Below are 7367 nucleotides of genomic sequence, written 5' to 3' on the forward strand. Positions count from 1 at the left end.
GGTAAAGAATATTATTATGGGTTTCTATGGTCTCTGTAGTATGTGCTTTTCTGTTTTCTTGAGAGTCAAAAAATAGGATGAATCCCTTTTAGGGTCTCCTCAGCAGGCAAAAGAACCATCTTCCTTTTGCCTTATGTGACCAGTTGTATTGGATAAGTTATTCAATAACACGTTTTGCACAACAACCTTCCAATAACATATATAAAGGACCTCATGAGTTTGAAGTTTGAACCAATTCTTAACCTTCAGGCTACGTGTTGAAAATCGAAGGTATGTGATAAACTTATTACTTTGAGTTTGAGTCGGGATTAGTTTTAGTTGATGGGATGTGCACAACATTACAGTACTTTTAGAAATGAAATATGAAGTTTGTGCACGTCTCAATAGCACGCAAGTGGTCACTGGCGCTTCTCATCATAACCTCGCATCCTCGCATCAACTGTGAGCACCATCCACTTCCAATCAAGAGATTGTGAGTTCGAGTCACCCAAGAGCTAGGTGGGGAGTTCTTGGAGGAAGGGAGCCGAGGGTATATCGAAAACAGCCTCTCTACCCAAGAGGGAGCCGAGGGTCTATCGGAAACATGAGTCTCTCTACCTCAAGGTAGGGGTAAGGTCTGCGCACACTACCCTCCCCAGATCCAACTAGTAAAATTATACTAGGTTATTGTTGTTGTTGCTGCTTCCGCTGCCACTTTAGTTTTTCATTTAACTTTCAAATCGATGTCTCAAAAAAGTACTATTCATTAAATTTTTTTTGGGTAAACTATCTTACAACATGTTTAAACCAATCAATGCTTAGTCAAAATCTTTCAAAAATGCAGTACCTTTCTATATCTTCCTATATCTGTGGATCTGCCACTAGGGTTAAGTTTTTATCCTACTTGATGGATCATAATTCTCTTGATTATTATTTTGTTGACTTTTGAAATGCAATAACAGATGACTTGCCCTTTCTATCCTTTGTTTCGCATTGATCATCCTAGATTTAGCTTGGTATGTGTATACGGTCGAAATAGATTTCGGCCTTCATATGTCTGATCGAGTTCGAAAGATAATCGATCGAAGTAAGACCTCGAGATGGGTTCCGAAGATGGTACAAACAAGCTTCGAACCCGAAGGGTCGATCAATGTCGTCTCAAGATAGGGTCCATTCGGGAGGTGAAATATCACGAATGGTTAGCCAATATAGTTATAGTGCCTAAAAAGGGAACAAACTTAGAATGTGTGTGGATTATAAGGATTTGAACAAATCATGCCCCAAAGACTCCTTTCCGCTGCCCAACATCGATCGCATAATCGATGCCACGGCCGGCCACGAGATTCTCACTTTTCTCGATGCCTATTCCGGGTATAATCAAATCCAGATGAACCCAGAGGACCAGAAAAAGATTTCATTTGTCACCAACTATGGAATGTATTGTTATAATATGATGCCCTTCGGGCTAAAAAATGCAGGGGCTACTTACCAACCCCTAGTAAATAAAATATTCGAAGAACAAATAGGTAAATCAATGGAAGTTTATATTGATGACATGCTAGTTAAGTCCCTGCGCGCAGAGGACTATTTAACCCATTTACAGGAAACATTCAAGATTTTGAGAAAATACAACATGAAACTCAACCCTGAAAAATGTATTTTCGGGGTCGGTTCGGGAAAATTCATCGGCTTCATGGTGTCAAATCGGGGAGTCGAGATTAACCCCGATAAAATCTAGGCTATTGAAGACATCACCATCGTGGACAGCGTGAAAGCTGTACAGAGGCGAACGGGACTGATTGCAGCTTTAGGCCGATTCATTTCGAGATCTTCAGATCGAAGTCACAAATTTTTCTCTCTACTCAAAAGGAAGAACAATTTGGCTTGGACCCCGAAATGCCAACATGCATTAGAGGAACTAAAACGATATCTATCGAGCCCACCACTACTTCATACTCCAAAAACAGACGAAAAACTTTGCTTGTACTTGGCAGTATCGGAAATTGCAGTAAACGGTGTCCTAGTTCGAGAAGAGCAAGGTACGCAATTTTCCATTTATTATATAAGTCGGACATTAGGAGAAGCAGAAACTAGATATCCGCACCTAGAAAAATTGGCACTGGCACTAATAAACACCTCTAGAAAGTTAAGACCATACTTTCAGTGTCACCCCATATGCATATTAACAACTTACCCGCTTCGTAATTTTTTTGCACAAACCCGAACTATCAGGCCGATTGGCCAAATGGGCCATCGAACTCAGTGGGTACGATATCGAATATCAACCTCGTTCGGCCATCAAGTCTCAAATTTTAGTAGACTTCGTGGCCAATTTCACGCCAACCCTCGTACCCGAAGTCGAAAAAGAACTCCTGTTGAAATCGGGTACGTCATCGAGGGTATGGACCCTTTTTACAGACGGGGTTTCGAACGTGAAGGGGTCCGGGCTAGGCATAGTTTTAAAGCCACCCACGGGTAACACTATTAGGAAATCTATTAAAACTACCAGGTTGACTAACAACAAGGTCGAGTATGAGGCCATGATTGCAGGTCTCGAGCTAGCTAAAAACTTGGGAGCAGAAGTCATTGAAGTCAAGTGTGACTCTTTGTTGGTAGTAAATCAAGTAAACAAAACCTTCTAAGTTCGAGAAGATAGAATGCAAAGGTATTTGGACAAACTACATGTCACTTTGCACTATTTTAAACAATGTACTTTACAGTATATTCCACGAGAGCAAAACAGCGAGGCTGATGCACTTGCGAACTTGGAATCATCGGTCGAGGAAGGTGAGTTGAGCTCGGGGACTGTCGTTCAACTCTCGAGATCCGTGATCGAAGAAGGTCATGCCGAGATAAATTCTACGAGCTTAACCTGGGATTGGAGAAATAAGTATATTGGATATTTAAAGAATGGAAAGTACCCATCGGACCCTAAAGATTCAAGGGCTCTACGAACCAAAGTTGCTCGATTCACGTTGGCTTCGGATGGAACGCTATACCGAAGGACATTCGATGGACCATTGGCAGTATGCTTAGGTCCAGGAGATACCGATTACATCCTACGTAAAGTGCACGAGGGTACTTGTAGGAATCATTCCGGTGCCGATTCATTAGTCCGAAAAATAATCAGGGTAGGGTAATATTGGATCGATATGGGCAAAGATGCAAAGGAATTTGTTCGAAAATGTGACAAATGTCAAAAGTTTGCACCAATGATCCATCAACCCAGAGAGAAACTTTATTCAGTCATATCCCCATGGCCATTCATTAAATGAGGAATGGATATCGTCGGCCCTCTGCCATCGACCCCAGGTAAAGCTAAATTTATTTTGTGTATGAATAACTATTTCTCTAAATAGGATGAAGCATAGGCGTTCGAGAAAGTAAGAGAGAAAGAGGTTATAGACTTTATCTGGGATAATATCGTATGTCGATTCGGGATATCCGCCGAAATAGTGTGTGACAATGGGAAACAATTTGTTGGCAGCAAAGTGACGAAATTCTTCGAAGACCACAAAATAAGAAGGATATTATCAACACCGTATCACCCCAGTGGGAACGGACAAGCTGAATCAACAAACAAAACTATCATTCAAAACCTAAAAAAGAGGCTGAACGACGCTAAAGGAAAATGGAGAGAAATCCTACCCAATGTCCTTTGGGCATATCGAACAACATCAAAATCTAGTACGGGGGCAACCCCGTTCTCCTTAGTATATGGCTCTGAAGCCTTGATACCAGTCGAAGTCGACGAACCCAGTGCCAGATTTCGATACACAACAGAAGAATCAAATAGCGAGGCTATGAACACTAGCCTCGAATTATCGGACGAAAAACGAGAAGATGCTCTCGTCCAATTGGCCGTCCAAAAACAACGAATCAAAAGATACTATAATCGAAGAACCAAGCTCCGCCATTTTAAGCCCGGGGACTTAGTGCTAAGGAAAGTCACCCTCAATACCTGAAATCCAAACGAAGGAAAACTAAGACCGAACTAAGGCTGTCCAACGGGACAGGACGTCCCGTCTCGCGTCCCGCCCCGTCCCGTCCCGCTTAATTTTAAACAGGATGGGCCCATGTTAAACGGGACACGGGATTGGAGGGATGGCCATTTCGTCCCGTTTATCCCGTCCCATTTCGTCCCGTTCCGTCCCGTCCCGCGTCCCTTTTTTTTGAATTATAGCCGTTGGGCAACGGTTATAATTACAAAAATAGTCATTCCTAACGGCCAAAAATGGCCATATTTGCCTCCCCCTCCCAAACTTTTAATATAATTCCTAAATTTATTAAATTACACTTTGGCCCTATTTTCTACTATAAATACCCCAATCCTTCTTCATTATTTCCCACAAAAATAAATCATTCTCTCTCAAATTTCTTACATTCTATCTATATTATTCTCTCAATTTTCTCGCAATCAAGTGATAAGTTTCAAGTATTAGGACAAATTTTTGGAGCAACTTTCAAGCTTCAAATTAATTCTTCAAGTATTTGGAGCAATATTTTGGGCAATTTCTTCAAGTTTTAATATTTAATCACGGTGCACACGTTCCATCTCCTAATTTTAATATATATTTTTTGCGCATTATTTTAGTGCTTAATTTTTGTGTTTACTTTACGTATTCTATTTTTGTATTTCATTTGTGTTTTTAATTTTTGTGTTAAATTTTAAATTTAATTTCGTATTTAAATTATGGCACCTAAAAATGTATTTTGCGTATTTAAAAAAACTAGTAAAAAAAGTAGTAAAGGTGAAAGTAGTAGTAATCCTAATCCTAGTCATAATCTTAGCCCTTCTCCTATAATTAGAAAACATATAGATGAAATGACTCATGTTGATGAAACTTCATTTTTCCAACCCCCCGCATGTTATAATATTAATTTCGAAGAACAACTAGATCATAAAACTTTACAAAGACAATTTGGCAACGATATTTATATTAAGGACGAAGAAAATGAGGAAGAAGAATTAGATGAAACACCCACTAGTCCCGCAACACAAGCTCCAACTCAGAGTCAATCTCAGTCTGGAGCTTTACCCCCTGTACCTCCTGTAAGGGGTAAGCCTAAGGGTGAACGTTCCAAAACATCACTTGTATGGAAATTTTTTAAACATGATAAAGTCAATCAACGTGCTACATGTGAAATATGTAAGCAACGATTTGCGCACACCAAAAGTGGTGGGACGGGGGGTTTATCTAGGCACTTAGGTAGGTACCACAAAGCTTTATGGATACAAGCTAAAATAGAAGCCGGACAAATACTGGATCCTAGCAACGGTACTAGCACTCCAAGTGGATCTGGTGGAGGTTCTAATTTTTTACAACAACAGCTTGACCTTGCTTCTGGTACTATTTTACGCCCCTATAACAAAGAAAGAGATCGTGAGAACTTAGCAAAAATGGTGGGTGTCTGTGGCTTACCTTTTACTTTTCCTTCTCACCCTGCTTTTGTGCATTATATACAAGAAACTTATAATCCTGCTTTTCAAGGTTTTCCTAAGACTACAGTTAGAAATGATGTTTTTAAATTTCAAACCGAATATCTTCAGTATATTCGTTGTGTATTTTTCACTTAGATTGTAAAGTGTCTATCACATCTGATATAGATCGTAGTCTTAATAGTTGTGATTATTTTACTGTTACATGTCATTGGGTTGATCATCACTTGAACATGCAAAAACGTATTATTGGTTATAAATTTGTTGATTCAAAACACACTGGAGCATATATTGCAACTACTGTTCTACAAATACTTGATTTTTATGGACTCATTGATAAAGTTTTAACTATCACCTTAGATAATGCTTCTGCTAACACAACTGCAGCAACTAGCTTAAGAACTAGACTTTGTCCAATTAATCCGGCAATTTTTCATGTTAGATGTGCATGCCATATTTTTAACTTGGTTGTAAAAGATGGTATTAATTTATTTTCTGATGCTTGTAGTAAAGTACAACATGCTTGCGGCTATATTTTTCGTGCTAATAAAGCGAGTAGAATTCATAAATTTGCTCAACAATGTGCTAGTGCTAACCTTCCATATAGAAAAGTTCCAAAAGATATTTGTACTAGGTGGAATTCTACTTATGAAATGCTTAAAGTTGCTTATGATTATCGGGTGCCTATACAAAAGGTATTTAATATGCATAATGGTATCCCCGCTGATCAAATTGTTGATTCTGATTGGGATCAGATCAAAGAGCTAACTAAATTTTTAGAAAATTTTTATTATGCTACAAAATAATTTTCTGGTATATATTATCCTACTATTACACAAATATTATGGTATATTTGTGGAATTTCTGTTGTATTTGGTAAGTATAAAACTAATCCAACTTATGCACCGTCCATTAATGAAATGATTACAAAATTTAAAAAGTATTTTTTTTCTACTCTCCAAGTTTATTTAATTTCTACTATACTTAACCCATCTTTAAAATTAAGAGGTGCAAAGGGACTTGTTCGTAAAATTTATGAGAATTTAGCAATTCAAGAAAATAAAAAACCATCTCTCGAAGAATGCCAGGCTAACATATATTCTTATGTTAGATCAATGTTTGATAAATATAAATCTATGGAAACAACAGGTGGTAAAACTGCTCCTTCTACTTCTAAGTCTAGAGTAGAAGTTCTATGGGAAGATATGGATGATATAACAGGTTTTGATTCCTCTATTGATGATGAACTTGATTCTTATCTTAATCAAGGATTGAAAATTATTAAAGACGAAGAAGGCAACGAACAACTTTTGGCATGGTGGAGGGAGCGTGGCAAGGCTTTTCCAACACTTTCAATAATGGCCCGAGATATCCTTGCTATTCAAGCATCATCAGTAGCATCGGAGAGTGCTTTTAGCGCGGCAAGATTTCAAATCGGAGATCATAGACATTCATTAGCGGAGGACAACCTAGAGATTTCCGTATTAATCAGAGATTGGATTAATTCAGAAAGAAGAAATCTTGGTTTTGAAAAATTAACCACTAGGGAAGAAGAAGAATACAATGAAATACTTAGCACTGGGAGCGATGACGGCATGGAACTCATGGAACATCAATCACCATTGCCAATTCCAGAACAATGTCCGACAGAAATTATAGATAAGTTACAATGAAGTTATATATGAGCTTACAAATATTAGTATGATAATTTGTAATTGGCTATTAAGAGGCCTAGTTCAAACAGAACCCTTCCTAAAAGGTGGCTGCGTAGATTAGGTGCTCTTCAAAAAAATTATATTTGTATGTGAGATTTGAAAGTTCTATTAATAAAATAAAAGGTTCTAAGCGTTGAATTTGTTTTATGAATTGTCTTACACTCTTACTTAGTTACTTAATTGATTGAAATTATATTAAATAAATTATAACTCTATTATATATTTATAATTGC

The 7367-nt window shown here is 38.0% G+C and overlaps 1 long non-coding RNA gene across 1 annotated transcript; it reads right to left on the reverse strand.

Annotated features, from left to right (window-relative positions):
- Nucleotides 1–4927: 4927 nt before the first annotated feature.
- LOC138908785 (uncharacterized) lies at nucleotides 4928–7095 on the reverse strand. Its single transcript, XR_011415189.1, has 2 exons — nucleotides 6889–7095; nucleotides 4928–5006 (listed from the first exon to the last, which is right to left on the reverse strand). It is a non-coding gene; the product is annotated as an uncharacterized lncRNA (long non-coding RNA).
- Nucleotides 7096–7367: the final 272 nt, after the last annotated feature.

The sequence above is a fragment of the Nicotiana tomentosiformis genome, chromosome 3 (genome assembly GCF_000390325.3).
Source record: "Nicotiana tomentosiformis chromosome 3, ASM39032v3, whole genome shotgun sequence".
NCBI classification, from domain to species: Eukaryota; Viridiplantae; Streptophyta; class Magnoliopsida; order Solanales; family Solanaceae; genus Nicotiana; species Nicotiana tomentosiformis.